The sequence below is a fragment of the Pinus tabuliformis genome, chromosome 2_1, assembly GCF_031772625.1.
Source record: "Pinus tabuliformis cultivar Carrire ecotype Pingquan chromosome 2_1, CPIR1, whole genome shotgun sequence".
Lineage (NCBI taxonomy): Eukaryota > Viridiplantae > Streptophyta > Pinopsida > Pinales > Pinaceae > Pinus > Pinus tabuliformis.
The window spans coordinates 82,669,948-82,684,812 of NC_142299.1; the positions used below are offsets into that span (position 1 = coordinate 82,669,948).

The 14,865-nt window shown below is 39.7% G+C and overlaps 1 pseudogene; it reads right to left on the reverse strand.

Annotated features, from left to right (window-relative positions):
• Positions 1-4,881: 4,881 nt before the first annotated feature.
• Positions 4,882-13,982, reverse strand: LOC149198879 (serine/threonine-protein phosphatase 5 pseudogene; annotated as a pseudogene).
• Between the last annotated feature and the right edge of the window lie 883 nt (positions 13,983-14,865).

The following is a 14,865-nucleotide window of genomic DNA, read 5'->3' on the forward strand; positions in this document are numbered from 1 at the left end:
AGTCATGGCAATGAGATATGCCCCTCTCATTTTTCCCGCTAAACTTCATGATTTGCCTCTTAATTATGGTTAAAGGCTTCCCCAATATGATGGTACAGGAGAAGTTACTGCTAAGCAACATATTGATAAGGTCAGTGATTTTGTAGATTTAGATGAAGTAGACCATGATGATGTTAATGGTTGATCCAGGTGGATGTTGGTGGCCACCCACCTATCCCATTTGGACCCCCACAACTGTCTCTTTCAGTTTTTTCAGCTTCCTAAATTGTAGCACAGTTTACTATTTTTAGCAATTTTTCGGGACCTGAACTTTCGGAGCGATTTTGAGGCCCTAAACGATGTTTTTTGGGAAATATGAGGACAACATGTTTCCATGGACCAATGTTTCCCTTCCCAAAGTGGTAATGCTTGGATAGATATTTCTAACGAGCTATAGTATGCGTCAAACGAAGATCGTATGCCAAAGTTACGACCCCGGGAAATTGATGTACCAATTTACCCAAACGGGGCCCAAAATTTGGCGTTTCATATTCTAGGGTTAGGTTTTGGGATGTTAAGGGTTTTCCATTGTTTCTCAACAATAAATAGGTCTTCGAGCCTCATTGTAACATAGTTCAGAGACATGTAGCCCCCATATCTCTTCTCAAAGATAAGCTACCATCGCCCTAGCTGGTTTATTTCCATTTATGGTTGTAAGCATATTTCAGTACTTTCCACTAATGAAATGAAGTATTATTTTCACTGCATCTCTATGTTTATGGTTATCTCTGCAATTTGTTGCGTTCTTGTTTAAATCGGGATCAGTGGTATTAGAGTGGTCTGCTTTTTCCCTGCTTTTCTTTGCATGTCCCCAACGAGGTTGGGATATAAGGAGTTAGGGCTTGAACTGGTCGAACCTTTGCAAGACCAGCCATGCAAATCCCGACGGCCTCCCATGGCGGATGAGAAGAAAGACAAGGGGGCAGGATATCCTATCAAAATCTTGCTCGAAGAAGCCCTCGAACAACAAAGGAACACGATGATGGATAGCTTTGCGCAGATCCTTCAGCGACTACCCAGAGGCGACGCATTGGCTTCCAACAACTACTCTAGAAATGCCACACCATTATGGTACAAGTTAATTTTGAAATCCCCATCTTCAAGGGTCAAATAGATACAGATGCCTTAGATAAATGGTTAAATATGTTAGAAGGATATTTTTCTGTTCATGAATTTTCGAGTTGGGAAAAGATTGTTTTCGCTCTTCTCAAAGCAGCCCCCCACGTCAAGGACTGCTGGGAAACTTACTGCAAGTAGAAGGATGAAAGTACAGGCTCACTATTTTCATCCGCACCCACTTGTGTTCATTTCGGGATGCCATCAAGGAGCAGTACTACCCTGTCAAAAGCTATGAGGACAAATATATCAAATGGACCATGTTGTAGTAGGGAAGGGACCAAGATGTGCCAGAGTTCACAAACATTTTTCATACCCTTTGCACACAGTTGGGTATCAAAGATTTTGATCTACATCTGGTACTCAAATACCGCGGCTACCTACACAGATACATCCAGGACAAGGTGCAGTTCCTAAACATCTCCTCGCTCGGCACGGCGTATCGATACGCTGTCAAAATCGAGCAAAAGTTCAAACAAAAGAAGCGAGACTTTGTATTTGCAAATCTGAAGCCCAAAGGACAAAGCCAAGGCGGGGTGACCCAAGAGAACCCGTCGAAGCCGAAAGAAAAGAACAATACCATGAAGCCGAAGAAGGACACAGGAAAGTGGTGTGAGTTCCATAAGAGTCCCACTCATAAGTCACTGGTCGCTGAGTTGAAGGCTTCTGAATCAGATGCATATTCCAACCCTGAGTCAGAACCCGACAAGGGGAATGGAAAACGAAAGCAGATCATTGATGCGGATACCAGCGCCACTGTTGCCACCACTAAGATCCAGAAAAATGAACTCGAAAATCCAGAGGAAGGGGAGTGTCTTTTCCACTCATAGATGTGGGTGAAGGGTTCGCCGTTGCAATTCATTGTCGATAGTGGCAGCCAAAAGAACCTCATTTCAGCAGAGGTCGTGAAGCAGTTGGGCCTACCGACTACACCACACCCACATCCGTACAATATTGGGTGGCTTCATGAAGGACAAGATCTCAAAGTCCGCCAGCAGTGTCACCTTCCTTATAGCATCAAGCCCTTCACAGATGAGGTATTGTATGATGTTACACCTCTGGATGTTTGTGATGTACTATTAGGCCAGCCATACTTGTGGAGGTGACATGTTGTGTATGAGTCAAGGCCTCGCTCTATTATTATTTCTTTGGATTATTCATTAGATAGGATACCGAAGGTGGCCCCACCTACCACCACCTCTTTGATCACTGCTAAGAAAGGCAGCAAGCTTATCTCCCAGACCAGGAAATTCATTTGTTTGGTTCACTCCCAAAGTAAGGGGAAGAGCATCACCACATCCATGACCCCTGCAAAGGGTTCCTCCATGCAGCAGCATCAATAAAGGGATATAGTCATGACATAACATAGGAAAAACTTCTCCTCACCCACAGGGGTACCACACAAGTTTCAGGTGGGCGACAAAGTTTGGTTACATTTGCAGAAAGAACACCTTACAAGAGCCCATCAGAAGCTCAGACCACGCCGACATGGTCCTTACACCATTACTAAGGTTGTGAGAAATAATGATTTGGAGCACAACATTCCTCCATTCTTTTGCCTGGACCAAGTGTTCAATGTGTACGGCCCTCGACCATGCTTCCCACCATTACTGGACACATCCGATATTGCAGAACAGCTCACCAGGGACCAAGTTCAGCAGATGGAGGAACTCAACGCAATGGGGACCATTGCTTCCTAAGGGGGGAGGAATGATCCAGTTGGATGTTGGTGGCCACCCACCTATTCCATTTGGACCCCCACAACTGTCTCTTTCAGTTTTTTCAGCTTCCTAAATTGTAGCACAATTTACTATTTTTAGTAGTTTTTCAGGTCCTGAACTTCCAGAGCCATTTTGAGGCCCTAAACGATGTTTTTTGGGAAATATGGGGGCAACATGGGTCCATGGACCGATGTTTCCCTTCCCAAAGTGGTAGTGCTCGGATAGATCTTTCTAATGAGCTATTGTACGCGTCAAACGAAGATCGTATGCCAAAGTTACAACCATGGGAAATTGATGTACCAATTTACCCAAACGGGGCCCACAATTTGGCATTTCATCTTCTAGGGTTAGGTTTTGGGATGTTAAGGGTTTTTCATTATTTCTCAACAATAAATAGGCCTTCGAGCCTCATTGTAACACAGTTCAGAGGCATGTAGCCACCACATCTCTTCTCAGAGATAAACTACCTTCGCCCTAGCTGGTTTATTTCCATTTCTGGTTGTAAGCATATTTCAGTACTTTCCACTAATGAAATGAAGTATTATTTTCGCTGCATCTCTATGTTTATGGTTATCTCTGTAATTTGTTGCGTGCTTGTTTAAATTTGGATCAATGGTTCTGTAGAATTAGTATCGGCCATCGCTTCTTCATTTTGTCCTTCGGTCAACACTGGTTCTTGTGTGGCAGTGCCGTCCACCTACCCTTCAATTAGCTCAATTCGTTCACCAGTCGACACTGGTTTTTGAGTAACGATGTCGATAATGATGCCTCTAATTGTCCCAACAAATTTTAGGATCAGGGGAGAAGAATTTCCTTGCCCCTTTTGGCAAAGACGCAAGAAAAGGAGAGCGAAGAATAATTTCATCAATTCCCATTCTCTTAATGCATGTTGACATAGGCCCTCCTCCTTCTTCTTCCATGTTCACGACTATTCTATGCTCCCTTTTTCTCCTTCTGCTTGTGCTTCTCCCAAATTGTCCTTTTGCCCAGCAACCGACACTGGTTCTTGTGGAGCAGTGTCGATTGCATCCCTTGTTTCTTCCAAAGGTTCCATATTCATTTGAGCAGGTGATGCTGGTTCTTGTGTGGCAGCACCACCTACATTTCCATCCAAAGGTTCTTCAACTACTTGGATAGGTGGTGTTGGTTCTTGTGTGTCTGCACTGCCTACATTATCAACCAAAGGTTCTTCAACTGCTTGGACAGGTGGTGCTGGTTCTTGTGTGTCAACACCACCTACATTTTCAACCAAAGGTTATTCAACTGCTTGGACAAGTGGTGTTGGTTCATGTGTGTCAAAACCACCTACATTTTCAAGCAAAGGTTCTTCAATTGCTTGGATAGGTGATGCTAGTTCTTGTGTGTTAGCACCACCTGTAATTGCATCCAAGGGTGGTGATTCTCCTCTTAAATTGGCAATCGACAATGATTCTGATGGAGTAGCGTTGACTGCACTCTCTTCTTTCGCCATTGTGTCTAGTTCTATTGGGCAAAAAGGCGACACTATAACAACATCGTTTATGGCCTCTTCTTCCACTGCTAATTCTTCTTCCTCCTCCCTTGCAGGAAACATACCCGCTAGTTCTTCCTCTGCTAGCTCAGTGAATTGTGGCTAAGCCATGAAGGTTCGAGATAGAGCATGCACCACCAATAATCTAACCAACACATGATTTGTGAGAACAACTAATGGTTGTCGAGACCGGTGGGCAGACTGTTCCATTAAGTGAAGGCTGTTCCATAGAAATTATGTCATGTCTAAAGAATGAACCTTCACATGCCGAAACGGAAGGCATGCAAGGAGTTTGAAATGGTATTTAAATAGTGTAGAAAACCGACCTTAGCAGCTGACATACCTCATAATAAAATACTCCACCTCAACCCATGGGTATGGCAGAGATTTATAATCAAACTCCCTTCCTTTCTATACCGTTGTCTCCCCAACCTGAAAAAACAATTCCTGAAACTGTAGCAGAGGAGACTTCCGAGAGAACCATTTCTGACCTCCTCACTGCAACCTATTAATAATCGAAATAACTTCATCCGTGACAGAAATATCCAACCCACGAACTCTGGACTGATTTCCTTCCAGGTTTAATGCAAATTCAACTGTGATAGCTTCGTCAAATACTTGTAGCCTCTCAAAATACACATGCCATCCTGCATCCAAGAAGACTTGCCAAACATCTGCATTGTGTCAAACCTGCTCTGTGTTTTCTGGTTCATGTCTCATAGCCTGCACACTCATTCCACAACGACTCTGTAACAACACTTCAGAGTGACATCACACTACCGAGGAGGAGTGCTGACAGGTAGATTTGCATTGAGAGAGTTGTGATAGTGATGGGGTGCAGTGAGAGTGAAATATGGGAGGGTAATGGTGAAATATGGAAAAATCCATGGCGGATAATGGTAATAATGAGTGGTAATTACTTCGTAGCATTGAAAAGTGTTGTTCATTATTACAATAGTACTAAATTCAAGTCCCGATGTATATGGGTAATCGTGTGAAGTATGGTGGAAATCGTGGAGTGTACACACTTAGCACAAGGTTCAATAATGATAATAACAAGTCATTATTATAATTTAATTATGGCATCTTTTTCATTAATTATAGTACCTCCCCCCAACTAAGGGATGACCTTCCTTAGCCAAATCGAGTCATGTCAAATGAATTATCAATTCAAATCCACAAATTTGATTGGGGATGTACCTGGTGACTTACCTTGGTGGAGTAACGACAACAGAGAAGTAACAACATCAGGGGAGTAACAACATCGAGGGAGTAACAAGACCTGAAGAGTAACAACACCAATTGGACACTTAGCCAAAATCACCACGGAGTAACAACACCGGAGGAGTAACCGCACCGAGGTACTTAGACGAAATCATGACGGAGCAACAACATCGGAGGAGTAACAACACCAGAGTACTTAGAAAAAATCACCATCGCCATGGGTAACAACACCAGAGGAGTAATAGCACTAGTGAAGTACTTAGACAAAACCACCACGATCATAGTAACAACATTGGAGGAGTAACAACACCAGTGAAGTACTTAGACAAAATTCCCATGATCAGAGTAACAACATCGGAGGAGTAAAAACACCAGTGAAGTACTTAGACAAAATTTTCATGACCAGAGTAACAACACCAAAGGAGTAACAACACCAAAGGAGTAACAACACTAGTGAAGTACTTAAACAAAATTTCCATGATCTGAGTAACAACACTTGTGAAGTACTTAGACAAAATTTCCATGATCAGAATAACAACACTAGAGGAGTAACAACACCAGTGCAGTACTTAGACAAAATTTCCATGATCAGAGTAACAACACCGGAGGAGTAACAACACTAGTGGGATATCTACAGGAAAAATAATGATAGGGTAGTAACAAAATTTTATTATATTAGATATATAGATATATATTATTTTTTTTTTATCAGGGGTGCAGAGGAGTCCCTTGAAGTTGGACGGTGATATAATCTAAGGCGATGTCCATTCATGATAAGAGGAGTATGTGCCTCATCAATTGTTATAAGTCTAACAGTGCCATTATCGAACACTGTGTCAACTTCATATGGTCCCATCCACCTCGAGCAGAGTTTTCCCTTAAAATCCTTGAACCGAGAATCATAGAGAAGTGCCCAATCTCCTCTTTGAAATACCTTTTTCTTAATGAATTTATTGTGCCATTTAGTTTGTTGTTGCTGGATTGTAGCAGTATTTTGGATAAATACCAAACAAAATTAATCCAACTCATTCGACAGTTCCAGTCAGTGTTTTTGGGCTTCTGAAAGATCTAGACCTACTTCAAGTGCTATTCTGAACATCTTAATTTCAAATTCCACTGGAAACAAAGGGGATTTTCCATATACAAGCTCGTACGGTGAAAAACCTGTTGTGTTCAACCATGTTGTTTTATACACCCAAAGTGCCTGAGGAAGCTTCTCAGCCCAATTTTGGCAATGGTTCGCTACAATATTTGTAAGAATATTCTCTAGTACCTTTTTTGTGCTTTCAACTTGACGATTCGCTTGAGGGTGATATGGAGATGCTATCCTATGCTTGATTCCATACTTTTTCATAAGTCCTGCTATCAGATGTGATGTAAATTGTGCCTCTCCATCTGAAACTCTCTCTCTAGGAGCTCCGTACGTGCAATAATTTCTTCAAATAAAGAGTCTGAAACAACATGTTCTGTTGCTTTCACAATAGCCTTGGCCTCTACCCACTTTGTCACGTAATCCGTGCAAACCAGAATGTGAACTTTTTGCTGTGAAGGTGGATTAAATGGCCCAACGAAATCTATAGCCCATTTTTCAAAGGGCTCAAGAGCTAGTTGGGGCTATAATGACATTTCATCTGCCCAACCAGTTTGACCCATCCATTGGAAACTATCACATCCTCTAACATATTTCCTTGCATCACGAAAAATATAAGGCCAATAGTATCCCATTTGTAACACCTTATGACCTGTCCACTTATCTGTAAAATTTCCCCCACAAGGGCCATCATGAGAAGCTTGCAGGACATCATATATGTCATCACCACTTATGTAGTGCCATATTTGCTGGTCATATCCTGTGTGAAAGAGATATCCCTCCATCCATGAATAATGAGCACTATGACGGATAATCCTTCGCTATTCTCTGTAAGGCAAGCGTTGAGGCACCTTTCTTGTAGCAAGATAGTTAGAAATATTTGCATACCACGTAGTGTGAATATAAATTGCAAAAAGATGTTCATTTGGAAAACTGTCCTCTACAGGTGTACCTTCATCACTAGTATCCATCCTAGACAGGAAATCTGTAACTACATTATCTTTCCCTAGTTTATCTACAATGGTAATATCAAATTTTTGAATTAACAATAACCATATTATAACATGGCCATGGGTTATTCGTTTGTTCATCAAATACCTGATAGTTGTATGATCAATGTGCATGAAAGTAGGATACTTGTGATATAATGCTGAAATTTATTAATAACATAAATGACAACCAAGAACTCCTTTTCAGTTACCATATAGTTTAATTCAACAAGGGTCAAATTCTTGCTAACATAGTGAATTGCATACAGTTTCTTGTCCTCATGTTTCCCCAAAACTTCCCCTACTATTGTTTGAGAAGAATCAGTAGAGATGTGAAACAGGAGCTTCCATTCAGGACCATGTAATATCGGAGCCTTGTAGCCTAGTTCTATGATTTCTACAAAAGTTGCTTCACATTCACCAATCCACACAAATTTTGCATCCTTAGGTAGTAATTGAAAAAGTGGGAATGCTATTTTAGAGAAAAATTCTATGAAATGGCTATAATAGCTAGCATAACCAATAAAGTTGATCCTGTGTTGGTGTCTTAGGCGTAGGAAATTTTAATATTACCTCTACCTTCACAGGATCAACTCGAATACTTGTAGCTGAAAGTAAGTGTCCCATCACTATTCCTTCTTTCATCATCATATGAAATTTGACTGTACTAAGAGAAACATGTGTTTTCTTGCATCTTTCAAGTACTTTCTCTAACTTTTTCAAAGTTTCTGTAAAGGAATCCCCATATGGGGTGAAGTCTTCCACGTAAATCTCAACACTATCATTAACTAGATAAGAGAAAATTCCTAATATTTCCCTTTGAAAGGTAGCAGGTGTGTTACAGAGGCCAAATGGAAGGACTCGGTAGGCAAAGGTTCCCTAAGGGCATGTGAAGGTAGTTTTTTCCTGATCCTCAAGAGCTATTTGTATCTGATTATATCCGCTAAACCCGTCATAAAAGGAGAAAAACTCCTTCCCCTATTAATGTATCAAGAACTTGGTCAATAAAGGGTAAGGGAAAATGGTCTTTTTGAGTTGCTTTGTTTACTTCCCTGTAATCAATGCAAATCCACCACTTTCCATTCTTATTAGGAACAATGACCAGCAGGGAAACCCATTGAATGTCCGATATTGGATAAATAAAACCCACATTTAATAAATTCTGTAATTCATCTTTCACAATGTTTTTTAAGGCATGATTCATTCTTCTTTGTGGCTTCCTAATAGGTTGACATTCCTCTTTAATGTATATATGATGAGTGCATAAATCAGTAGGGATTCCTTTCATATCTGTATACTCCCAAGAAAAGGCTTCTTTATGCTTTAGAAGCACTTTCAACAGCTGTTCGGATTGGGAGTGTGAAATGTCAAGATTAATAATCAATGTTTTTAATTTCTATAGGAACACTAATATGAGGTACAATTTCAAAAATGTTTTTTACTTTTGTTTCAGGTTCAATATCTTCTTGAACATTACAACTCATGAAAATTTCTAACAGCTGACGGGTTGATTCAGAAATGGAATCGAGACTGCTCAGAAAGGTGCTAATGCTGTCGTCCTCCATTTCATCGCTAACAAAAGGAGCCTCACTAGCGGTAAGGATGGTTCTTATTAGCACTCAGTAATTTTTTTAGGTTGCAAAAGAAAATCACCAAGGTAACTGCAAACCAACTTTGGAAGCTGAGATCTAGCCCTGCCAACATTGAAATTATTGGTAACCGGGTGCAGAGTGTAGATTTAAACAAATTATTCCTTTTACTTATCTCTTGAATAATTCAGATTTGGAAAACAAATATGTGCTATGAAATGAGAAATATAAACACATAAGATAGATAGATGCACTTCACCAACAACTTGACACAAGAATCCTGTGAAAGAGCTTCTGTATTACTTGGAAAATCCGTTGATGCTTCAACAATATACAATAGTGTTCTTTTGTTAAAAAACCAACCCTTGATAAGATGAAGTATTTATAAATTAATTTACAAAAGATCGTGAGATTTTGTGCTAAACTAATATCAAATCTCAAAAAAGGAATTGAGTTACAAACTATTCTCTAATAGTTTATGTCTCAATGTCTTTCTATTCCTTCTGTTCTAAAATTGTTGTGCTGAATATGCAATGTTGTCGCTGTTTATCTTGCTGCTGTAATGTGCATTGTTTTATCCATCATATTTTAAATACTTTGTTTTATCACAAAATATTTTGATTTAAATAATATATTTAAATTGATATTTCCAAATATTTAAATGAAATTCATAACTCAAAGTATTTATTAGAATGATTTATAAATCCATCATGTTTTCGAATCCATATACTGTTTCAAAAATCCATGGGTTGTTTTCTAAATCCATGTATTGTTTCTCTTCCCATGGGTTTTGAAACCCATATGTTGTTTTCAAAACCATGTCCTCTTTCTCCTTTTACCTTCCTCCTTTTACTCCTGTAAATATTTGGATGGATTTGCAAAACCATGTGTTGTTTTTTGTAAATCCATGGTTGGTAAAACATTTCTATTTTGACTTTCATTTTGACTTGTCTTCTTATGTGTAAAACTTGTTTACATGAAGCTCCTTATTTTTCTCTCCTGTACATTACTTTCATCATCATGAACATACTATTGAAAATTTTCCCTCTTATTTTCTCTCATGTATTTATTTTCCGCATCCATGAATTTCTTTTTCCTATAGCTGTAAAATTATTTTACTCCTTTGCCTGTCATTTCATTTCACCAACTTTGCCTTCCATCCCTGAATTTCCTCTAAAAATAGTTTCTCTTGATCCCTTTCATTCAGCCTCCCATCCACACAACATTGGTTTCATGATCACATTAAATTCCATTCCCATCATATTTATAAAAGTCAAACCAATACAGTTAATGGATTTTGGAGGTGGGGTGGGCAGTAAGAGGTTTAGGGGGAGGGGGGTCTGAAATCACGTGTGGGTGATAGTTGTAAAGGCAAGTAAAAACCACTTTTCGAACTCCCCTTTGGTTAAATGTTGAAGGGGTTAGTCCGAAACATATTCATAACCATGGATTATAGTATGCACACATCTCGATGCCTTTAACGTTGGGGGAATTTGGGGGTCTGAAACATATTCATAACCATGGATTATAATATGAGTTAGTCCGAAACATATTCATAACCATGGATTATAGTATGCACACATCTCGATGCTTTTAACGTTGGGGGAATTTGGGGCTCTGAAACATATTCATAACCATGGATTATAATATGAGTTAGTCCAAAACATATTCATAACCATGGATTATAGTATGCACACATCTCGATGCCTTTAACTTTGGGGGAATTTGGGGCTCTGAAACATATTCATAACCATGGATTATAACATGCACACATCTCGATGCCTTTAACATTGGGGGGAATTAAGTATGCACACATCTCGATGCCTTTAACGTTGGGGGGAATTAAGTATGCACACATCTCGATGCCTTTAATGTTGGGGGAATTTGGGGGTCTGAAACATATTCCTAACCATCGATTATAATATGCACACATCTCGATGCCTTTAACGTTGGGGGGAATTAATGGATGAGTGCGGGGTGGGCCATAGGCCACTTTTGGATTTATAATGAATAAAGGATTTTTCATGTTTTTTTAGAGTTTATATTTATTCATTTATTTTTGGAATTAATTTTAATAATTCAAAATATATGATTTCTCACTTACGCCTTCTTATGTGCTTTCAGGTGCAGACTTCAACTTGCTCTTGCCTTTGATCCAGGAATTGAATTTGAGTACACGATGTACTATTGAAAAGCTACTTTGCTCTTGCCTTTGATCTAGGAATTGAATTTGAGTGCATGATGTACTATTCAAAAGCTACTTTTGAGCTCTTTCTGATGAAAATACCCACTTGATGCAGGTCCACCCTGCAAAAAACCCAGAATCTTCCACATTCTCACGCATGCAAAAAAAAGTTTCTCCAAATCTCTGAAAAATAAGATTCCAATATGGCAATTTCACAGCTATCGCAAACGGTTCAACATATGCGGAAGCTTGTCAACAAATGGTTCAAAACCACAACCCGACAGTCTCATTTTCAAAGGTTTCAAATAGCGTTAGAAACCCCTTATGAGAAGTCTCATAAAGACTTCAACTAACCATCAGTTTCATTGTTTAACTTCCAGGCTTTCATAATTTAAAACCCCAACTATTCTCATTTAGTCGTGCGCTCAACTCTCAAACAGGTTCATGCTAACACTGCAACTCAGCATTTCCCCTGTGTTTATACTTATCTCATCCTTATGGTTTCTTACCTCAATTCCTTGGCTGATGTCGCTCCCTACACAGTTGTGAATGACCAGGGTCACAAATTCTCCAACGCTGCCATTTAACGCCCCTGCTCTGCGTTTGATGCAACACCGTTCCCTCTGCGTCCTTAACACATTAACCTCTAACTCTGTCCACAGACATCCTCACATATGTCATCATTCTTCTTTGTGTCGTAATATCCTCCTCCGTTTTGCATGATGAAAATTGAAAAAAAACTACACAGGAACTCTAAAACTTATACAAGTACAGACCCAAGGTCATAGGCTGCAACAAGCACTATAACAACACAACACTACTAGGCTTCTTTCAGCCTAATAAGGGCTTCTTTCAAGTCAAATTGGCCCAAATCGATCCCTGCAAAACGCTAATTCAGTAAAACCAAGTTAGCATCCCCTGAATTTCAGACACAGGCTTTAACCATTAGTTTCGCTCTTACAGAGTGTCCAATTGGCAGTCTAGCCAACCCATACCATCCAGCGATGCCAATGGACCGCAACAAGATTTAGTAACTATGAAAAAAAAACTATATCAGTGATAAGATGGGAAGGTTTGAAAGGAAGAAATCTCTTATTGATTTTTTTTTTAACGGCATCGATCCAATCAAGCTCAAGACTAATTTGTCAAACACACAATATACAATTCACACAGGAATTCCAAAATTCTTCATCAATATAGTCAAATGTAATCAATTAAAAAAAACTCTCTTGGTTCATGGCCAGATTTTCAAATCAATGGCCCTTTACAAATGCCCAGACGCTTACAAACTTTCTTGGCCATCCTAGCCTCACCTCTCCTCTCTCTTTTTCTATTCTATCTCTTCCTTTTTTTCCAAAAAGAAGTTATACATCAATCATACCTAACTACTTCTTCCCACACATGAGGAATTAGTTATTCAGTTATAACTCAGTCTTTATCAACATCTAACTAAACTAGACCACTCTTAACTATCTACACGTATTGAAATTAACACAAATTTAACAACGAAGTCTTCTTCAAGTCTTGCAGTAGCCACAACATGTGACCACCCCGTCACATTGCTGGCCCAAGTCTAGATGCTCCTGCATCAGACTCTCACGCTTGAAAACATTCATGATCTCCTGATCATGTGCTTTCAAGAAGGAATGAAGAAAAATAAAAATCCCTCCTGGATCCCAGACTTGGTCCTGGAGTTGTCCATATGCTCTACTCCTCTGTTTAGGCTGCATGTTAGCTGATTCCTGCTTCATCTTCCTTCTCCGGTCACAATAGTTTGGAGCTGAAAACACTGTAATGAGTTTGCCATTGTGTTCAATTTCATCTTCCTCTTTAACTTCATGGGACCTGACCACCTGCGCAAGATTGTTTTCTTGGAAAAACCTTTTGGTCACATCTTCTCCGAAAGACAAACCAACATTCCGTGTGCTGGGTCCACGTCCTTTATGGAGCTGTGGATCGCTACAAAGTATTCCACACATCAAACCCTCTTCAGGTGGTTCGCGGAATCGAACAATTTCTTTGATATCTTTCAGTCTTATACCATCAACGCGAAAAGGACTTTTATGGACAACAAAGATCTTGCCATGGAGGATATGAGCCAAAAGCAAACAACAAAATGTTTCAGCGAAAAGCTCAACCATACTTCCGCTGGTCTTGGACTTGACTTCGCCCTCAAAACTATAAATCTGGTTCTTACTCCTGCTTCCATGATTTCCTCTTGGACACATATACTTGAATACAAATGGCACAAGCACGACTTCAACTGAAAATAAGCCTCGGTCAACAAAATCATCATTAAAAAGATAAGGATTGTCCTCCGAAGGAAGTCTACTAACCTCAAAGATGTTAAAAAGGTCATAATACTGACCATGGGTGTCATCACAAACAGTAAATTGCTTCCCATTTGGAATATTGATGTCAACCAGCGATGGCATCGCCTCCAGCAAATCCTTTACTTGCAGTAATATTTGAAATGCACACCTTCTGCGTATGTTTTCCAGATTCTTGAAGTCTCCCATCACCTTCTTTATAAATTCAATGTTTTATTTTCTCCTTCTATTCCATGCTGTCGCTCCACCTTCATTGAACGAAAATCATTGGGTTCAACAACAGAATGATTCACAAGATCATTCGCTGAGATGGCCTCAATAAATTTAACTTTTTTGACTGCTGTTTCGGTCTCTTCAAGCTTTTTGGTGGCATCAGGACCATTTGGACAAATTCCTCCAACTTGCTGAAAATCTTTTAATACTTGACTGTCCACCTTTCTTGATGTTGCAAGCCTCTGCCTTCTAGTCTGCTGCAACCTCAATTTCTTCATGTTTTCGGTCTCTATTTCCAGTCGATCTTCTTGTTGGTCGTCTTTATCAATTCTCCCTTCCTGCTCTAGCTGGTTGCTGCTATCCAGCGGCATCTTCCTTTGTCTCACACGTCTACACTTTGTGTCTCCCGAAGTATCATGGACTACATTGACATCATTCCCACCAGCTCCTACAGAAGTAAATTCAGACTTTCCATTCTGCATATCAACATCGTTATTCACTTCCTTGATGGAATTACTAATTACATTTTCTATTCCATGTTTTGAATCCCCACCAATGCTATTTGTCTGTGTAGACATACTGATATCATGTTCTGATGACCCTACAGAACTGATATTTACACCCTGCTTATCAGTTTTATGTTTGCTTTTTACATTTCTGTTATTTTCCTTCTTGCTGACTACAGAAGCACCATCCTTACCACTGGCAGCAATTGGAATGCTTAATGGCATACTTGTTTCAAACATAGAACTACCTGACATGTGGAGCCCATCATTTTCTGTAACCAACTCCACAGAATTTTCTTCTTGAAAATGAATTCTGGGGCGAACCCAAAATCCGGTTTCCCCAATAAAACCAC